The 22,084-nt window shown below is 46.1% G+C and overlaps 1 protein-coding gene across 1 annotated transcript in view; it reads right to left on the minus strand.

The window, feature by feature from the left end:
• The window catches only part of LOC141053021 (uncharacterized), a 34,412-nt gene extending 20,443 nt beyond the window's left edge, over positions 1-13,969 (minus strand). The window contains exons 1-2 of the mRNA XM_073550351.1: positions 13,889-13,969; positions 1,956-2,158 (exon numbers count right to left, since the gene is read on the minus strand). The gene's annotated coding sequence lies outside the window, so the exon portion shown is untranslated. The remainder of the gene's footprint in view (positions 1-1,955; positions 2,159-13,888) is intronic.
• Between the last annotated feature and the right edge of the window lie 8,115 nt (positions 13,970-22,084).

Consider the following 22,084-nt stretch of genomic DNA (forward strand, 5'->3'; position numbering starts at 1 on the left):
ATTAAAAATAAAAATCATCCTTGAATCTAAATATCAAGTTCCATCATCATCCTTCAGGAGCGCATATTGCTGGGAAAAAGTGTAATAGCCAATGAAAGCACTGTCCAGTGCTCTCACTAGTTCCCAGATCTTTGCAGCAAACTGAATTGAAAGAGGAATGGAGTGATCCAGGGATTAAATCTACATGCAGTATCTCAAGACACCAAATAGGTGAGTGTATTCACACTGAGTATATAACTTTGGAAACTAATTACTACACTTAGAAGCTTGCACTTCCCATTTTTCTACCTATAATCCCCTCTTATTTCATGCACATATCTAGATACGTTCCTTGGGGGGTCTATTTTCCAAAATGGTGTTATTTGTAGGGGGGGGGGTTTCCATTATTTAGGCACATCAGGGGCTTTCCAAACGCGACATGGCATCCGATCTCAATTCCAGCCAAAAAAGTCAAATGGTGCTGCTTCCCTTTCGAGCTCTGCCATGCGCCCAAATAGTCGTTTACCCCCACATATGTGGTATCAGCGTACTCAGGACAAATTGCACAATAATTTTTTGTGTACTGTTGCCCTTAGGAAAATAAAAATTGGGGGTGAAAAGATCATTTTTTGGAAAAAATATGATTTTTTAATTCTAATGGCTTATAAACTTCTGTCAATATTCTCACCACATATCTAGAAAAGTTCCTTAGGGGGGTCTAGCTTCCAAAATGGGGTCACTTGTGTGGGTTTCCACTGTTTAGGCACATCAGGGCCTCTCCAAATGTGACATGGTGTCCGATCTGAATTCCAGCCAATTTTGCGTTGAAAAAGTCAAACGGCGCTCCTTCCCTTCTGAGCTCTGCCATGCGCCGAAACAGTGGTTCCCCCCACACATCAGGTATCAGCGTACTCAGAACAAATTGCACAATAACTTTTGCAGTCCAATTTCTCCTGTTACCCTTGGTAAAATAAAAAAAAATGGATCTGAAGTAATTTTTGGGTGAAAAAAAAAGTTAAATGTTCATTTTTTTTTTTTAAACATTCAAAAAATTCCTGTGAAGCACCTGAAGGGATCATAAACTTCTTGAATGTGGTTTTGAGCACCTTGAGGGGTGCAGCTTTTAGAATGGTGTCACTTTTGGGTAGGTATTTTCTATCATATAGACCGCTCAAAGTGACTTCAAATGTGATGTGGTCCCTAAAAAAAAAATGGTGTTGTAAAAATGAGAAATTGCTGGTCAACTTTTAACTCTAATAACTTCCTAAAAAAAAAAAATTGGTTCCAAAATTGTGCTGATGAAAAGTAAACGTGTGGGAAATGTTACTTAATAAGTCAAATTTCGGTTTTTTTCACAAACAAACGCAAGTTATAGGAATGAAATTTTATCACTAACATGAAATACAATATGTCACGAGAAAGCAATGTAAGAATCGCCGGGATCCATGGAAGCGTTTCAGAGTTATTACCTCATAAAGGGACAATGGTCAGAATTGTAAAAATTGAACATGAACATGCAAACCACCCTTGGGGGTAAAGGGGTTAAAGCAAATAGTCAACCACACAAACTAGTTAACAACGAAATTTTCCCATATGTCTACTTCATGGCAACATCATTTTTCAAACATTATTTTATTAGGATATTAGAAGGGTTAACATTTTGCAGTAATTTTTAACTTTTTCCAAGGAAATTTTCAAATCTTATTTTTTATCGAACTCTTCAGATTTGAAGTGACTTTGATGGGCCTATGTGGAGACACAGGGGTAGGAAGGTGCTCTAGTCCGCTGGCTCGAGACCACATGGATCAGGGCTCATCCCACTGAATGCCTGCTCCCCTTTAATTGTGGGCAGAATATTACTCAGACAACACAGGATAAGGGTAGACATTGTGGCAATACTTTATTGAACCACCAAAAAGACAACATACAGAACAGTCCCAGAAAATACACAAGATGGTGCAAAATTAAAGTCTCACCCTTCCACTGACTCGCTGGGATTAAAACACCTGCAACTCCGCGGCTTCTAGGGCCTACTAACACCACCAGTGGCACTCCTCTTTTGGCGGGCACCCACACAGAGGAAGTAACGACAAGCTTAGGAAGCTACGGTTATCATCCACAGGTCGGTTTGAGTTTAACACTCATTGTTTGAGTATTATTTTGACCCCACAGGTAAGTTCTAGTAAAAAAAAAACACAAAGTGTATCTTATAGAGAATATTGCAAATACTTCTCAGCTTGGTACATCTGAATCTTGTTTTTTGGGAATTTAAGACAGAAACTGATGTATAAGGTCAGCGTAGATTGATGGATAAAATTGACACAAGCTTTAAACTGATTTTTGGGAGGCAGAATAAACAAATCAACAGCAATTCAAGAAATGGTTTTATTTATTTGCCTTCCTCGTGCACAGTAAGTGATAACATGACATTGCTCCGGTCGGTGCGATTTCAGCAATACAAGATTTAATTTTTTTTTAGAATTTGAAATTTTTACACACTAAAATAAATTTTATAAAAATTATGATTGTTTTGTTTTTTCCTGCGATCACGGGTTCCTAGTAGGGTTAATGACGGAGCCCTCTCCTTTTATTAACCAACTTGGTGCCACTGTAGCAACTGACAGCATAATCACCGGAAATGAAATAGACGCAATCAGCGCTAAAACCGATCATTGCCAATACAGAGGGGTCTCGGGTAGAATATACAGCTGACACCAACTACACTGTCGCCAGTTGGGGTTTGCAATTTACCCCTTTACACCTTGGACATTTTTTCATTTTTTGCTCCCCTTCGTCCCAGAGACATAATTATTTTATTTTACTATCAATATGGCCGTGTAAGGGCTTGTTTTTTGTGGGGTGAGTTGTACTTTTGAACGACATCATTGATTTTACCATATTGTGTATTGGAAAATGGGAAAAAAATTCAAACTGCGGTGAAATTGCAAATAAAATGCAATTCCACAATATTTTTTTTATTTACCATGTTCCTTAATGGTATGTGCACGTTGTCAGATTGCTCCTCATGGAATCTGCATCTCTTGGCAGAATCCGCAGGTCAAAATCCGCACGGTTTTTATGTGGATTTACTGAGGATTTATTGTGGATTTTGTGTGGATTTGGCTTGCGTTTTTACACCTGCGGATTTCTATAACGGAATGGGTGTAAAAACACTGCGGAATCCGCACAAAGAATTGACATGCTGCGGAAATTGAACCGCTGCGGATTCAGTGTGGAATTTTCTGCAGCATGTGCACAGCCAATTTTTTTTCACATAGGTTATCATTGTACTGTAAATCACCTGCGGATCTGCAGCGGCAAATCCGCAACGTATGCACATACCCTAAATGCTAAAACTGACCAGCCATTATATTTCTCCAGGCCATAACGAGTTTGATGATACCAAACATGTATAGGCTCTTTTTTATTTCAGTGGTGAAAATAAAAATCCGAAATTTGTGAAAAAAAAAAAAAAAAAAGAAATGGCGCCATTTTCCAAGACCCATAGCGTCTCCATTTTTCAAGATCTGGGGCCGGGTGAGGGCTTATTTTTTGTGCCCTGAGCTGGTGTTTTTATTGATACCATATTGGGGTAGATGTTTTAATCGCCCATTATTGCATTATTTTGCAATGCTGCGGTGGGCAAAATAACTGAATTCTGGAATTTTGATGATTTTTTTTTCATCACGCCGTTTACCAATTGGATTCATTTGCTTTATATTTAGATAGATTGGACATTTCTGCATGCGCTACTGCAAGTATGAGTAAGGCTACTTTCATACTATCGTGTGGCTGAGGTGCGGAGGGCTGCGGGCTTCCTCTGTGAAGCTCCGCCCCCTGCCGCGCCTCCTCCGTCAGCTCCGCCTCTGTCGGCATGCGGCCTGCGTACCCTATCTTTAGCATTGGGTACGCAGGCCGTGCCGATGTATGTGGATGCCTCCGCATGCGTCTTTTTGACGGTGCGGCGAGCGCACCAAAATGCAACATGCTGCGTTTGGACTGCCCCCCGGGTGAGTATAATATAACTCATTTTTCTTCTCTTTCAGGTACATCGGGGGCTTATCTACAGCATTATAGAATGCTGTAGATAAGCCTCTGATGGCGGTTCCGGCAGCTGATAGTCGAAAAATGAGGTGACAGATTCCCTTTAAAGCAATGCAATTTTAGATTGGGAAGGGGAAAAGCAGAACATCCCAACGTCACCATGACAGCCAAGGGCCTAACAAAGCCACATTCCCCACCCAGTAATGGGGAATGCCCAGCACCTACCTCCACCTGCAGAGCCGCATTTAGTGATGTGTCGTTCAGGAACGATAGGAGTTGAAGAGCCGGCTGTTTGATGTGAACGATGGGGACCGGCTCACCACTGAGAGCCGAGCCAAAATTTTTTTCCCCTGCTGTTTGCTTAGCTTCTTCCTGACTGGGGGCTGGGAGGAGTCCAGGAGTCTTAGAGTACCGTTACACTTAGCGATGCACCAGCGATCCCGACAACGATATGGATCACTGGTGCATCGCTAAGTGGTCGCTAGTGAGCTGCCACACAGGCAGATCTCACCAGCGACATAGCAGTGGTCGGGGGTCGCTACTTACCTGTCAGACACGGCGATCCTGACATCCTCCCGCCCACGTCCACAGGAAGCGCCCGACGAGAAATGATAAAGGACCTTCTCGCGCGACCAGCGATAACCAGCGGGGGAGCCAGTCGGAGGTAAGTATCACATGCAGCGATATCGCTAGTAATATCGCTATAACGTCACAAAATCGGTGACTTTACAGCGATATTGCTAGCGATATCGCAGTGTGTAACGGGGGCTTTAGAGCAGTGTGTACAAGTGGGGAATGATTAGCAATGCTTTGCTGTAACTGGGCTCCTCCTGAATGAGCTCATTCATTACTGTGACTGGCTTCTCAGTGTAGTGAGTGCAGTCACAGAGACTGGACAGTGGTGGATGTGCGGCAGCTGCAGGATGAACGGAGGCCCTGAGGTCTTAGGCTATGTGCACACGTTGCGGATAGTGCTGCGCATTTTTCTGCGTGGATTTGGCAAAATCTGCAGGTAAATCCGCAGGTCAAAAGACCTGCGGTTTATCTGCGGATTAGCCTGCGGTTTAGCCCAGCGGTTTCACACCTCTACAATGTTGAAGGTGTGAAACCGCTGCGGATTCCGCACAAACAACTGACATGCTGCGGATTGTAATCGGTGGAAAAATCCGCAGCATGTGCACAGCGTTTTTTGTTTTCCATAGATAATAATGGTACTGTACAACGCAGTTAATCCTGCAGCGGATCCGCAGCAGAATCCGCAACGTGTGCACAGACCCTTAGGGTGATAAAAGCAGGAGGATTTCTCCCTCTCATTCATTTCTGTAGTTACTGCTGCTCTACAGAGGGCATTTTTTTGTGGCATTGTCACCAAAACCCCGCATTTCTGGCATTAAATATTTTTTTTTCTTTTGTAGTTTTTACAAATCACATCTGTTTTAGATTTAAATAGATTGTACTTTTGTGGACATGGTTATATTTAAAAAAAACAAAAAACAACGCACTTTATTAGGCCTCTTTCACCCTGTACATGTGACAGTTTCCACACATGCCGGAGACACTGACACACACAGACTCATTGAAATGAATGAATGAGTCTGCGCACATGTCAGTGTGTTTCCATGGACCGTGTGGTGTCGTGGACGACAGCGCGGATCACACGGACCTATTCAAGTCAGAGTCTGTGTGACACGTACCCTACATGGATGCCATCCGTGCAACATGTATCGGAGCTTGGGAATCAGTGAACAGTTTGCTCTGATCCCAAGTGCTAAACACTGCCATCTTCATGGTTCCCAGCGCCAGCAAGGGATAATGATGAGGGTCATTCCATGGTAACTTACATTACAACACAGTAGTAACTTACGTTACAATAAGTTTACTTCTCATATGAAGTAATGGCAATGTAACATAAGTTACCATCAGCTTTGTAAAGTAAGTTTCTACATTGTGTTGTAACGTAAGTTACCAAGTAACAACACTGCATTTTGTATTTAATTTGTATTCTTGAAAAATCAAACTGTGTTGAAATCTATTGAGAATAGTTTAATGTACAACAAACATTCACTCATTTTTGTGCCTGCCTTCAAAGAACAGTCTGCAGCCATCGTTAACTCAGTTTTTGGCTTGTGAATGTGACGTAGGTTACCATGGAATGACCCATGAGAGAAGTAGTCTGCTCCCACTGTCTCCACCGCTAAAAATAAGGATAAAATAAAAATCCTTATACTCACCTGTCCTAACTGTCCCCCTCTGTAATCAATGCGACCGATCATGCAGAGGAGCCGGGAAGAATGACGCCTGCAGCGAGCGGGCCCCGGACCTCTGCTGCGCTTAGCGAGCAGTGTCATGTCACTCATAGAATCATAGAATCATAGAATCGTAGAGTTGGAAGGGACCTCCTGGGCCATCTGGTCCAACCCCCTGCTCAAAGCAGGATTCGCTAAATCATCCCAGTCAGATGTCTGTCCAGCCTCTGTTTGAAGACTTCCATTGAAGGAGAACTCACCACTTCTCGTGGCAGCCTGTTCCACTCATTGATCACTCTAACTGTCAAAAAGTTTTTTCTAATATCTAATCTGTGTCTCTTCCCATTCAGTTTCATCCCATTGCTTCTAGTCTTTCCTTGTGCAAATGAGAATAAAGTTGATCCTTCTACAATGTGACAGCCCTTTAGATATTTGTAGACAGCTATTAAGTCTCCTCTCAGTCTTCTCTTTTGCAAACTAAACATTCCCAAATCCTGCAACCTTTCCTCATAAGACAGGGTTTGCAGACCGGTCACCATTCTGGTCGCTCTTTTCTGAACTTGCTCCAGTTTGTTGATGTCTTTTTTAAAATGTGGTGCCCAAAACTGGACACAATATTCCAGATGAGGTCTGACCAAAGAGGAGTAGAGGGAAATAATGACTTCACGTGATCTAGACTGTATGCTTCTGTTAATACATCCTAGAATTGCATTTGCCTTTTTTGCTGCTGCATCACACTGTTGACTCATATTCAGTCTGTGATCTATTAGTATACCCAAGTCTTTTTCACATGTGCTGTGGCTTAGCCCTATTCCTCCCATTCTGTATATGCTTTTTTCATTTTTATTGCCCAGATGTAGTACTTTGCATTTCTCCCTGTTAAAAACCATTCTGTTAGTTGCTGCCCACTTCTCCAGTTTATTTAAATCTTTTTGAATCCTCTCTCTCTTCTCTAGTATTAGCTATCCCTCCTAGCTTTGTGTCATCAGCAAATTTAATCAGTTTACCCTCAATTCCTTCATCTAAATCGTTGATAAAGATGTTGAACAATACAGGGCCCGGACAGAGCCCTGTGGTACCCCACTTGAGACATTCTTCCAACTGGATGTGCAGCCATTTACGACCACTCTTTGGGTCCGATCACTAAGCCAGTTATGAATCCACCTAACAGTTGCCTTGTCCATTCCATACTTAGTCATTTTTTCAATAAGGATTGTATGAGAGACTTTGTCAAATGCTTTGCTGAAGTCAAGATATACTATATCTACAGCATTTCCTTGATCCACCCAATCAGTGATACCGTCATAGAAGGAAATTAAGTTAGTCTGACATGACTTATTAGTTACAAACCCATGCTGACTCTGTTTAATCACTTCATTCTTACCCAGGTATTGACATACATGTTGTTTAATAATTTGTTCAAAGATCTTTCCTGGTATAGAAGTCAGACTCACCGGCCTATAGTTGCCTGGGTCCACCTTCTTTCCCTTTTTGAAGATAGGAACAACATTTGCTCTTCTCCAGTCTTCTGGCACTTCTCCTGTTCTCCAAGAATTTTCAAAGATTATGGAGAGGGGTTCAAAAATTTCTTCTGCTATCTCCTTCAGTACTCTGGGGTGTAATTCATCTGGACCTGGAGACTTGAATTCATTTAGGTTAGCTAAGTGTTTCCTCACTATCTTTCTGTTTATAGATATCCTGGATTCTTCTATTCCCTTAATAGGACAGTGAATAACAGTTGATGTTACATTTCCTTTCTGAGAGAAAACAGATGCAAAATAGGAATTTAAAAGTTCAGCCTTCTCAACATCCTGTCTTACCATTTCATCATTTTCATCCTGTAAAAATCCTATAGCATCTTTGACTTTTCTTTTACTTTTGACATATCCCCAAAATCCTTTATTATTGCTTTTGACATCTCTTGCAAGCCTCAATTCATTTTCAGCTTTAGCTAATCTGATATGTGCCCTGCAGGTTCTGCAGACAGCATTATATTCTTCTTTAGATATGCCTCCCTCTTTCCATTTTATAAACATTTTTTTCTTCCTTTTTAGCATGTGCTTAAGTTCTGTGTTCATCCATCCTGGTTTCCTTAAATGCTTCCTATTCTTCCCTCTTTTCGGAATTGTTAACAACTGTGCTTTGAGAATTTCATTTTTCAAGATTTCCCATCCTTCCTGGACATTTTTGTCTTTAAGGGTATCCAGCCATTGGATCCCTCCAATTCTCTTTCTGAATCCCTTAAAATCTGCCTTTCTGAAATCTAACCTTGACGTCTGAGTCTTCACAGGTCTTCCGCCTCTAGTTATCCAAAATTCTAAAATAGCATGATCGCTACCTCCTAGGGTCCCAGCCACTTTTACCTCCTCAACCATTTCCTCCCTGTTTATAAGGATTAGATCCAAGGTACCAGTTCCCCTTGTTTTCTCCCTTACCTTTTGGAAGATAAAGTTGTCAGCTAGAGAGGATAAGAATTTCCTTGACCTGTTAGTTTTGCCTGAGAGAGATTCCCAACAAATGTCTGGATAGTTGAAATCTCCCATGACAACTATGTCATATTTTTTGGAGAACTTGGCCATTTGATGCATAAAGAGTTCATCCATATCTTCAGCTTGCACAGGCGGCCTGTAGTAAATGCCTACAATGGTGTCCTTTCCATTGTTCTGTCCTTGTATTCTTATCCAAACAGTTTCCACAGAACTCCCAGTCTCTGAAGCTTCAATCTCTGTGCAGATATACGCGTTTCTAACATACAATGCAACACCCCCTCCTCGTTTATCAAGTCTGTTTCTTGCAAATAAGTTGTATCCTTCTAGTCTTGTATTCCAATCATGTGTATTGTCCCACCAAGTTTCAGTGATTCCAATGACATCATATTTCTTTTCCTGTGTTAGTAGTTCCAATTCTCCTTGTTTGTTGCCCATGCTTTGTGCATTAGTATAGAAACATTTTAGTTTGTGATTGGTTTCTCTTTCTCCAATATTTTTATTAATTAGATTCTTTCGTCTTTGTTCTTCCTTTCCACTTCTAATAGCAGAGTTCTCAATAGCATTTGTCAGGTGTATGGCTTTTTCTGGTCTTTTGCTTCCCTTCCCATGTTGTTCTAGTTTAAAGCTCTCCGTACAAGTGTAGCAAGGCGACTTCCAAATACCTGCTTTCCAGTCTTCGTAAGGTGCACCCCATCTCTAGCAAGTAGTCCATCGTATAAGTAGTTCACTCCGTGATCCAGAAATCCAAATCGTTGCTGACGGCACCATCGACGTAGCCAGTTGTTCACCTGCAGAATCTTATTCCACCTCCTTGTTCCATGGCCATCCACTGGGAGGATGGAAGAGAAGACCACCTGCGCTCCCAGTTCTTTCACTTTCTTGCCTAAGTCTTCAAAGTCTCTGCAGATGGTTTCCAGGTCGTTTCTTGCTGTGTCATTTGTCCCCACATGTAGTAGCAGGAATGGGTAGTCATCTGTAGGTCTGAATAGTCCTGATATCCTGTCAGACACATCTTTAATTTTTGCACCTGGAAGACAGCACATTTCTCTTGAAGTTACATCCGGTCTGCAGATAGCGGCCTCTGTTCCTCTCAACAGGGAATCCCCCATGACCACCACTCTCCGTTTCTTCTTCACAACATTTTTCTTTCTCCATCCAGGAGGACTCTGAAGGCGTACAAGGTTGCTGTTTGTTGGCAAAGTCTTATCCTGATGTATTTCTTCATCATTTTCCTGCGTGAGAGCCTGATACTGGTTTCTGAGCAGTATGGGTGCTGACTGCCTCCTGATCCTCCTGCTTCTCTGGGTCACATGTCTCCATTCCTCTGTTTCTTCAGGTGCACTTCGAATTTCTTCTCTTTCTGTAACATGAAGAGATAATTCTGCTCTGTCCAAGAACTCTTCACCTTCCTTAATGATCTTCAACGTAGCTAACCTCTCTTCGAGATTTTGCAACTTTTCCTCCAACAGGGACACAAGCTTGCATTTGTGGCATGTGAAGTTTGGCTTTTCCACTGGTAAGTCTGTGAACATGTAGCAAGAAATGCAGCTCACCAAATGGCTCCTGGCCTCTTCCATCTTGAGATTTCTTAAAAACGATGACAGATGAGCCAAAATTCCGATTTCCTCTTTTCAGCTGCAACGGCCAAAACCCAGTGATCGTTGAGCTCGTGGAGACTCTTCACTTATCCCAGAAGGCACTGGGAATATGCAAATGATCTCCTCAAGACTCTTCCCCTGGACACTGAGGTCCAGAGCCCGTTCGCTGCAGGCGTCATTCCCCCTGGCTCCCCTGCATGAGCGGTCAAAAGCATTACAGGGGGGACGATTAGGACAGGGGAGTACATGGATTTTTTAAAAAATGTATGCTTATTTTTACAGTTGGACACTGTGGGAGCAGACACTACTCTCATAATGGTCCCCTGCTGGTCCTGATCGCAGCAACCCCCAACCTCCATGGCAAGGTAGGGATACTACCAGGCCAAAAAATAGGGTCAGTATCCCAGGTGTCCTTGTGATATGTCTATTTGACAAATATTTGACAAACTAGACCCAATTACGGCTTGCTCTTAGCAACCAATACACCCAATCTCCACTATTCAAAATATTTGTGAATTGAGTACCTTACTAGATAAAATTTACATCCATTTAGTGTCTCCATCATTAAGGCTCATTAGGAAAAAACTTTTTTTTTGACAGGGCAAAATGGGGTAAAATATTAATGAGAACCAACTAGAAAAAAACCCCCTAAAAATAACTTTTTCTGCAATTAACTTAAAAGTATATGGTTCATTGTAATATCAGGAACAATACACAAAAGCTGAAAGTCCTTCATAGGCCCTGTTCATCTAGCTTTCAGATTTTGTGTATTATTCCTGATGTTAGCCTAAATGGGTTAATTGTATGTGCCCACGATGCGATTAAATCCGGACACTGAAAACCGGACCCCTTCCCAGAAATCGCGCATTTTTCCCCAGTACGATCTTACCGCGATTTGACCGCGATTATGTTCGCGATTTTGCCGCGATTTTCGCAAGCGCTTTCCAAGCGATTTGAAGCATCGCTTGGAAAGTGATTGACAGATGGGTCACACTCGTCAAACATAGTGTTTGACAAGTGTGACCAGGTTTTTACTATTGAGGCCGCCTATGTGGCATCAATAGTAATAGATAGAATGTTAAAAATGATAAAAGAATAAAAAAAATCGGGGTATATTTACCTTCCGACGTCCCGCGCTGTCTCAGCGACGCTCCCGTTCCCAGCGATGCCTTGCGAGACCTGTGAAGACGTTGGCCTCGCGTTGCTATAGCGATCTCATGAGACCGCTAGAGTCACGCGAGACTACATCATTACAGGACCTTGCCGCAAGGCATTACTGGGAACGCTTAGGCCGGGAATGCAGTGAGGGAAGTCGGAAGGTAAATATACCCCAATTTTTTTATTCTTTTTTTTACAGGGGTATGGTACCCAGGGCCTGGAGGACAGTCTCCTCTCCTCCACACTGTGGGTACCAACCGCACATGAGACGCTTAACTTCCCGCATGGTGGGCATAGCCACATGCGGGAAGTAAGCGATTCTCATGCATTCCTATGGGTGCGGAATCGCGGCAATTCTTTGCGATTACGCACAAAAGAATGAGCATGCTGCGATTTTTTCCACGATGCGATTCCGCCGCGGAAAAAAGCGCAGCATTAGCACAGCATGTGCGGAATGCCATAGGAATGCTTGGGGTGCATTCTGTACCAGATTTTTAAATGTTTTCGCGCAGAAAATTGGGCAAAAACGCTTAAAAAATCGCATTGTTGGCACACAGCCTCATAGTCCCTTTTTTTTAAAGGGTTTTGAATATACTAACGTAGACTTTTAAGTGACTTGCGTTAATTTTTTTTTTGTGTTTTTTTCTAGTTGGGTCTAATTGCACCCAATATGAAACTTTTTGCTGCATATAGCAAGAAACTTTTTAAAGCAGGGAGGACTTCAGTACAGTAATAGGGCTGTCAAGAGAAATTGTTCCAGTTGGCCACCCTCACCTGAAGGTTTCTTTCACTGTGTGTGTGTAGTTAGGGGGGTGGTATGTATGTATATATATTCCACTTACTGACCCAACTCCACATCATTTGCTGGCTTTAGATGGTTGTCCAAGAGTTTTACCAATGGTCTATCCTTAGAATAGGTCATCAGTGGCGGGATTATGACACACGATCCCCCTACTGACCAGTGTGTGTCTGCCGCAGTCAGAACCGTGCTGTTATGGAGCTGCTCCATCTACTGTATTTGAATAGCGGACAGATGAGCAGTACGCGGCCACTGTACAGCAGACTGAGCAGCTCAGTAACTGGAGATGGAAGCTCAAGCTGATCGGCCAGGCTGCCAGGCTTCACATCACCACAGAACAGACATTGATCCTAAGGGCTCATATTCACATGCGAGAAACTCGGACAAGTCTCGCACGTCAATACCCGTCACTGCCGCCGGCACTCGGATCGGAGCGTTCAGCTGCATGTATATCTATGCAGCTGAACGCTCCGCTCCGACTGCCGGGGGCAGTGACGGGTATTGACGTGCGAGACTTGTCCGAGTTTCTCGCATGTGAATATGAGCCCTTAGGATCAATGGTAAAGTCGTGGACTCCTCTTTACACCTGTTACATGCAATACTACCTCAATGATCATTACTATAACGTCACTGGAACTAGAGTCAGTACGTAACCAGTGCTGCAGCCAGATTCTGAGTGACTTGCTGGGAATTGTAGTGCTGTGCACAACCAGCAGGGAAAGTTGGAAGCATTTAGACATTTTTGTTTGAACTAATTTTCCTATTTCATCTGCTTCGCTTCCATCCTGTAATCTGCATGTGTGCGGTGCAGAGATCAGAGTTCCTCTGTAAGGCTGGAGTCACACTGCCGCATAGCACGGACTGGCCGGCACCTCTCCAGACCTGAGAATGACAGCATGATGGATTACTATGCAGCTGTCAAGCTCAGGACAGGAGAGCAGCCAGTGCGACCCGATTCTCAGACGAAAAATTCGCCAGCGTGACTCTGCCCTAAAGCTCTGTGCACACGGTGCGGATTCTGCTGCGGATCCGCAGCGTTTTTGGCCCTGCAGATCCGCAGCAGTTCCGCAGACACGGTACAGTACCATGTTACCCTATAGGTTTTCAAAAACGCTGTGCCCACGCTGCGCATTTCTCCGCGGTATACAATCCGCAGCATGTCAATTCTTTCTGCGGATTCCGCAGCGGTTTGGCACCTGTTCAATTTTCTAGGTGTCAAGCCGCACAGGAAAACCGCAGGAAAACCGCAGGTGAATCCGCAGCGTGTGCACATAGCCGAGTCCAAAACATGGCTCCAAAGATTAGGTAATAAGAATCTTCTCAAGCGCCGGCCAATGTCACAGCACTGACTAATGTACAAACCACATGGACAAATATCAGATATTAGAGAATAACACAAGTCACAATACAGACAGGAGAGAGGGCCTCATCCCAGGAGCTTCAGTCTGAGAACATGGCTAAAAAGCCTCCACTAGACCCCTGTACAGCTGTATAATGAGGCCCAGGCTTTATAGTGAAGGGACTGGAGGGAGAAAAGAGGAAGGAGCAAGAAGAGCCGGACTGCCCATCACTAACCTGCAGAGCCGCACTCCACATATATGGCTGCTCTGTGCGCACAGGACCTGGGATGAGGTCACAGGAGGGGAGGAGTCAGGGGTCACATGATCAGGGGCCTCAGTGTATGCAGGACTCTGCTGTGCTGGTTGTCATGGTGCTGGATGAGGGGAAGTCTGTGTGGGGTCAGGAGGGGTTTACAGGGGGGATGTAGCAGAGCCGTGTGTGTACGAGGTGTACGGAGCAGAGCCGCGTGTGTACGAGGTGTACGGAGCGGAGCCGCGTGTGTAGGAGGTGTACGGAGCGGAGCCGTGTGTGTAGGAGGTGTACAGAGCGGAGCCGTGTGTGTGCGAGGTGTACGGAGCGGAGCCGTGTCTGTAGGAGGTGTACGGAGCGGAGCCGTGTGTGTACGAGCCGCGTGTGTACGAGGTGTACGGAGCAGAGCCGCGTGTGTACGAGGTGTACGGAGCGGAGCCGCGTGTGTGCGAGGTGTACGGAGCGGAGCCGCGTGTGCGCGAGGTGTACGGAGCGGACCCGCGTGTGTACGAGGTGTACGGAGCGGAGCCGCATGTGTACGAGGTGTACGGAGCGGAGCCGCGTGTGTACGAGGTGTACGGAGCGGAGCCGCGTGTGTACGAGGTGTACGGAGCGGAGCCACGTGTGTACGAGGTGTACGGAGCGGAGCCGCGTGTGTACGAGGTGTACGGAGCGGAGCCGCGTGTGTACGAGGTGTACGGAGCGGAGCCGTGTGTGTACGAGGTGTACGGAGCAGAGCCAAGTGTGTACGAGGTGTACAGAGCGGAGCCGTGTGTGTACGAGGTGTACGGAGCGGAACCACGTGTGTACGAGGTGTACGGAGCGGAGCCACGTGTGTACGAGGTGTACGGAGCGGAGCCACGTGTGTACGAGGTGTACAGAGCGGAGCCGTGTGTACGAGGTGTACGGAGCGGAGCCGTGTGTGTACGAGGTGTACGGAGCGGAGCCACGTGTGTACGAGGTGTACGGAGCGGAGCCGCGTGTGTACGAGGTGTACGGAGCGGAGCCGCGTGTGTACGAGGTGTACGGAGCAGAGCCGTGTGTACGAGATGTACTGAGCGGATTTCGAGCGTGTATGAGGTGTACTGAGCAGAGCCGCGTGTATACCAGGTGTACGGAGCGGAGCAGTGTGTATGAGGTGTACAGAGCGGAGCCGTGTGTACGAGGTGTACGGAGCGGAGCCGTGTGTGTACGAGGTGTACGGAGCGGAGCCGTGTGTGTACGAGGTGTACGGAGCGGAGCCACGTGTGTACGAGGTGTACGGAGCGGAGCCACGTGTGTACGAGGTGTACGGAGCGGAGCCACGTGTGTACGAGGTGTACGGAGCGGAGCCACGTGTGTACGAGGTGTACGGAGCGGAGCCGCGTGTGTACGAGGTGTACGGAGCGGAGCCGCGTGTGTACGAGGTGTACGGAGCAGAGCCGTGTGTACGAGATGTACTGAGCGGATTTCGAGCGTGTATGAGGTGTACTGAGCGGAGTCACGTGTATACCAGGTGTACGGAGCGGAGCAGTGTGTGTACGAGATGTATGGAGCGGAGCCGCGTGTGTACGAGGTGTACGAAGCGGAGCCGCGTGTGTACGAGGTGTACGGAGCGGAGCCGCGTGTGTACGAGGTGTACGGAGCGGAGCCGTGTGTGTACGGAGCGGAGCCGTGTGTGTACGAGGTGTACGGAGCGGAGCCGTGTGTGTACGAGGTGTACGGAGCAGAGCCGCGTGTGTACGAGGTGTACGGAGCAGAGCCGCGTGTATAGGTGTACGGAGCGGAGCCGTGTGTACGAGGTGTACGGAGCGGAGCCGTGTGTGTACGAGGTGTACGGAGCGGAGCCGTGTGTGTGTGAGGTGTACGGAGCGGAGCCGTGTGTGTACGAGGTGTACGGAGCAGAGCCAAGTGTGTACGAGGTGTACAGAGCGGAGCCGTGTGTAGGAGGTGTACGGAGCGGAGCCGTGTGTAGGAGGTGTACGGAGCGGAGCCGTGTGTGTGCGAGGTGTACGGAGCGGAGCCGTGTGTGTGCGAGGTGTACGGAGCGGAGCCGTGTGTGTACGAGGTGTACGGAGCAGAGCCAAGTGTGTACGAGGTGTACAGAGCGGAGCCGTGTGTACGAGGTGTACGGAGCGGAGCCGTGTGTGTACGAGGTGTACGGAGCGGAGCCGTGTGTACGAGGTGTACGGAGCGGAGCCGTGTGTGTACGAGGTGTACGGAGCGGAGCCGCGTGTGTACGAGGTGTACGGAGCGGAGCCGCGTGTGTACGAGGTGTACGGAGCAGAGCCCCGTGTGTACGAGGTGTACGGAGTGGAGCCGTGTGTGTACGAGGTGTACGGAGCGGAGCCGCGTGTGTACGAGGTGTACGGAGCGGAGCCGTGTGTGTACGAGGTGTACGGAGCGGAGCCACGTGTGTACGAGGTGTACGGAGCGGAGCCGCGTGTGTACGAGGTGTACGGAGCGGAGCCGCGTGTGTACGAGGTGTACAGAGCAGAGCCGTGTGTACGAGATGTACTGAGCGGATTTCGAGCGTGTATGAGGTGTACTGAGCGGAGTCACGTGTATACCAGGTGTACGGAGCGGAGCAGTGTGTGTACGAGATGTATGGAGCGGAGCCGCGTGTGTACAAGCTTTTTTCAGATCCGTTTGTGCATGACGTGTATGGAGCGGAGCAATGTGTGTATGGAGCAGAGCTGTAAAAGTATGATTTGCAGAGCCATGTGTATGAAAGAATTACAGAGCGCAGCCATGTATATACGGAGCAGAGTCATGTGTGTACGTGTATGATTATGGAGCGGAGCCATTTAGGTGCCTTGTGTCCAGAGTGGAGCCATGCATGTATGACGTCTGTGGAGCTGTGTATGATGTGTGGAGTGGAGCCATGTACAAAGCGGAGCTGGGAGAAACCACCGGAGCACTAAACGAAGGAGAACATGACTTTGGGAGGGGTGGACCTGTAACTCCTGCAGCTTTGTATAGTGGTATGGATTTTAAGCAAGAGTCATGTTGCTTTAATACGAAGGAGCACAGTATGTCTGTGCCTGGTGTGTTACTGTAAGGAGGGTGAGCCTTATATAGGGGAGGTAACTGTTTCTTTACCTCTTTTTCTCTCACCAGATGAACAGGAGGAAGCATGTCTGCAGTTTCAGGGAGTATAATACTGGGGTTATCACCTCACATGACAGATGATAGGAGCACATTCACCTCAGACATCATGTACTAGTGTAGTATCAGCTCCTACATTATGTATGGGATCAATATTACCTCAGAAATTCATGTAGCTGCCATGTTCCTGCACATTTTACCTCACACGATGCAGAGGCTGCTCTGGTGGGACCTCTTTGCAGACATGGCTGATAGATCATACATTACTGCTGTGTTATACAGAGTCTTCATGAGTTTTGGGTGCTGCTGACTGTATAATATGGGGAACAAGGACTGTCAGTAGATATCTGCCATGACACAGTGTCTGCCATTACTATGGTGGAGCTGGCAGTCACGTGTAGACACTGGTGAGAGGAGTAGTCGGGGGATGGTGTATGTATGATGGGACAGAGCATGGGTACATACAGTGTCTGCCATTACTATGGTGGAGCTGGGCAGTCACATGTATTAGAGACATTGGTGAGAAGAGCAGTCGGGGGATGGTATATGTATGATGGGACAGAGCATGGGTACATATATGGTCTGCCATTACTATGCTCTTTATGGTGGAGCTGGGCAGTCACATGTACTGGACACTGCTGAGGGGAGCAGTCGGGGGATGGTATATGTATGATGGGACAGAGCATGGGTACATATATGGTCTGCCATTACTATGCTCTTTATGGTGGAGCTGGGCAGTCACATGTACTGGACACTGCTGAGGGGAGCAGTCAGGGGATGGTATATGTATGATGGGACAGAGCATGGGTACATATATGGTCTGCCATTACTATGCTCTCTATGGTGGAGCTGGGCAGTCACATGCACTGGACACTGCTGAGGGGAGCAGTCAGGGAATCGTATATATATGATGATGAGAGGCTGCACTTCATGTCAGTGCAGTGTATACTACCCCTGCTGTGTGCTGATTATTTCCCCCTTCCCATTTATGGAGTCTGGTGACCTGTATGTGACCTCATCTTTGCTACATACTAATCATGCTGTGTGTAGAGATCCTGTGTATCCAGGTTACTCTCACTATATATGTATCTATGTACAGACTCCATCCATGTGCTGTATACTTATCATGTATACAGACCTGTGGTACATGTTTTCACTTCTCACTCTGCTATATACGGATCATGCTATGTATACAGAGCCTGTGTCTCCAGGTTATTTTCCTCACTGTACATATAATCTGTATATGACTTCCAGCTCAATGCTTTATTTCTGTAGCTATGGCAGCTTTTAGTCCTCTTATATTACATGTTGTACTGCCTGATATATCCATCCTGTTTCTGTATCTTGCCCCCCTCATATGTTGCAGGATCGGTGCTTCATGTCAGTGCAGTGTATACTACCCCTGCTGTGTGCTGATTATTCCCCCCTTCCCATTTATGGAGTCTGGTGACCTGTATGTGACCATATCTTAGCTACATACTAGTCATGCTGTGTGTAGAGATCCTGTGTATCCAGGTTACTCTCACTATATATGTATCTATGTACAGACTCCATCCATGTGCTGTATACTTATCATGTATACAGACCTGTGGTACATGTTTTCACTTCTCACTCTGCTATATACGGATCATGCCATGTATACAGAGCCTGTGTCTCCAGGTTATTTTCCTCGCTGTACATATAATCTGTATATGACTTCCAGCTCAATGCTTTATTTCTGTAGCTATGGCAGCTTTTAGTCCTCTTATGTTACATGTTGTACTGCCTGATTTATCCATCCTGTTTCTGTATCTTGTCCCCCTCATATGTTGCAGGATCGGTGCTTATTTTATATTACCTAAGATGGTGGATAGCACATGCCTGAGTGGATTACTTGGAGCCTTATCATGTGTTTTATCATATATAAAATAAATATTTGGGGAGATACTCAGTACATGGCGAGGCGGTGAGTGGGCACTAATAACTCAGCACATGGCGTGCGGTAAGTGGGCACTAATAACTCAGCACATGGCGTGCGGTAAGTGGGCACTAATAACTCAGCACATGGTATGCGGTAAGTGGGCACTAATAACTCAGTACATGGCAGGGAGGTGAGTGGGCACTAATAACTCAGCACATGGCGTGCGGTAAGTGGGCACTAATAACTCAGCACATGTCGTGCGGTAAGTGGGCACTAATAACTCAGCACATGGCAGGGCGGTGAGTGGGCACTGATAACTCCGCACATGGTAGGGCGGTGAATGGGTACTCCTAGTGTGCTGCTGCACCTTTCTCTGGAGGACACATCATGGGCCCAGTTTTCAGCCCTGTCTCTTCTATTGTATGTATGTAGCGTGACTGATTGGGATACAGAACTTGCAGTCTTCTACACATACACCTATGGTTGTAGGCAGCTTATTCTAGACCTACATATTATATTTCTTACTATTTATGTGCAGCTGGTGATTTGAGAGCCGTGTTTGTAAGGCTGAGTTCACACGTGGCGTTTTTTTCGCATTTCCGCGGCGGTTTTAACCGCGCGATTTTGCCGCGAAAACGCAAAAAATAAGCATCCCATGCATTCCTATGGGATTCCGCAATGCTGTGCTAATGCTGCGGTTTTTACCGCGGCGAAATCGCTTTGCGGTAAAAAACGCAGCATGCTCATTAATTTGCGGAATCGCGGCGACCCCGCACCCATAGGAATGCATTGTTCCGCTTACTTCCCGCATGTGGCTGTGCACACCATGCGGAAAGTAAGCAGAACAATTGCGGATGGTACCCACGGTCCGGAGGAGAGGAGACTGTCCTCCGGGCTTTGGGTACCATATCCCTGTAAAAAATAGAATTTAAAATAAAAAATATTGTTATTCGTACCTTCCGGCGTCCCGCGCAGCCTTCCCGCCTCTCTCCACGCTCCCGTTCCCAGTAAGCCTTTGCGAAAATGCCCGCGATGGCGTCCGTTCTCGCGGGATCGCAAAGTCTCGCGGTCATTCGTGCGACGTCATCGCGAATGACCGCGAGACATCGCGATCCCGCGAGAACGGACGTCATCGCGGGCATTTTCGCAAAGGATTACTGGGAACGGCTGCGCAGGACGTCGGAAGGTAAGAATAACACCATTTTTTATTTTTTTTTACATTCTATCTTTTACTACTGATGCCGCATAGGCGGCCTCAGTAGTAAAAAGTTGGTCACACTCGTCAAACACTATGTTTGATGAGTGTGACCAACCTGTCAATCAGTTCTCCAAGCGATGCTACAGATCGCTTGGAAAACGCTAGCATTTTGCAAGCTAAATACGCTTGCAAAATGCTAGTTTTTCCGCGGGAAAATCGCGGGAATTTAAAATGCGATTTTCCCGGGGAATGAATTCCGGAATTCTCGCGGTAATTTCCGCGAGAGTTCCGGTACGTGTGCACATAGCCTTACTGCTGTAGAGGAGCAAGTGGCTTCTCATTTATTGTTACAGCATATAACACAGCATTGCCCATCACTGACTATATCTGACCTTATGATGGGATATTTTCCAGTATCAACCTGTTGTATACCTTGGTTGTAAACTCTAACTTATATGTACATACATGGTGTTTCATCCTCACTTCTCCCATATCTTATACATTTTAGGAACTGAATTGAAAAAAAAGAAGCAGTTATTTGTTTTTCCTTTTTAGTGGGTCCTTGAAGTTACTTATAATTTGGTCAGTAGGGGTAACCATCTCAGGTATGGACCCTTGGTTTGGAGGGGTGTCATTCACACTATGACCTCCATGTGTGGGGGGTAATCATCTCTGCATGGCCCCCTGGTTTTTGGAGGGGTGTCCATCACACTGTGACCAACCTTGTATGGTGGGGTAACCATCTTGGGTATGGCACCTTGGCTTGGAGGGGTGTCCATCACAATATGACCCCCCTGGTATAGAAGGGTAACCATCTCTGGCATGGCCCCCTGGTTTGGAGGGGTAACCATCCCAGGTATGGGCTCTGGTGTGAAAGGGCAACCATCTCTATGGCCCACTGGTGTGGAGGGGTAACCATTTTGGATATGGCCCCCTGGTGTGAAGGAGTGGCCATCACGGTATGCACCCCTGGTCTCCGGAAGCATTTATATCTTATAAGACCCAGTTATGGTAAAATCCCTGGGTTCATGGCAATCATATTTTGCATGCCTACAGAAGAAATTGGTTCCTCTAAGCTAGGAACAGCGGCTCGAGGGGAGAAGAAAAGGTGTCATGTGGACAGTGCAGTAATCTAGTGCATTAAACTGAAGAGCAGTGTACCTAATCTGGGTGCCCTTGAGTCAGTGAGAGTGACTAAGGGTAATCAAGTGCATTAACACTTAGGGCAATATGAATATTCTCGATGGCCTTGAGCCAGTGGGAGCAGCTAAGAGTAAAATCATGTGCATTAACACCAAGGGCAATATGCCTATTCCTGGTGCCCTTGAGCCGGTGGGAGCAGCTAAGGTTGAAATCAAGTGCATTAACATAAAGGGCAATATGCCTATTCTCAATGCCCTTGAGCCAGTGGGAGCGGCTAAGGGTAAAATCATGTGCATTAACACAAAGGACAATATGCCTATTCCTGGTGCCCTTGAGCTGGTGGGAGCTGCTAAGGGTAAAATCAAGTGCATTAGCATAAAGGGCAATATGCCTATTCCTGGTGCCCTTGAGCTGGTGGGAGCAGCTAAGGTTGAAATCAAATGCATTAACATAAAGGGCAATATGCCTATTCTTGATGCCCTTGAGCCAGTGGGAGCGGCTAAGGGTAAAGTAATTGAGTGCATCAACATGAAGGTCACTATCCTCGATGTCTTTCACCCAGTTGGAGTGGTTAACAGTGAATGTCATCAAGTGGCCTGAAAAACAATTAACATAGGTTTATTTCAATTACTATGTCCAAATATTATGAAAGTTATTTAACCCCTTTTAGACAAAGCCTGTTTTCGCATAAATGACCAGGCCAAGTTTTACAATTCTGACGACTGTCACTTTATGAGGTCATAACTCTGGAAAGCTTCACCTCACACTTGAAGTGACTTTGAGGGGCCTATATGAGAGAAAATACCCCAAAATGATACCATTATGAAAACTGCAACCCTCTAGGTACGCAAAA

The sequence above is a fragment of the Dendrobates tinctorius genome, unplaced genomic scaffold, assembly GCF_039654945.1.
Source record: "Dendrobates tinctorius isolate UK_male_01 unplaced genomic scaffold, ASM3965494v1 ptg000164l, whole genome shotgun sequence".
NCBI classification, from domain to species: Eukaryota; Metazoa; Chordata; class Amphibia; order Anura; family Dendrobatidae; genus Dendrobates; species Dendrobates tinctorius.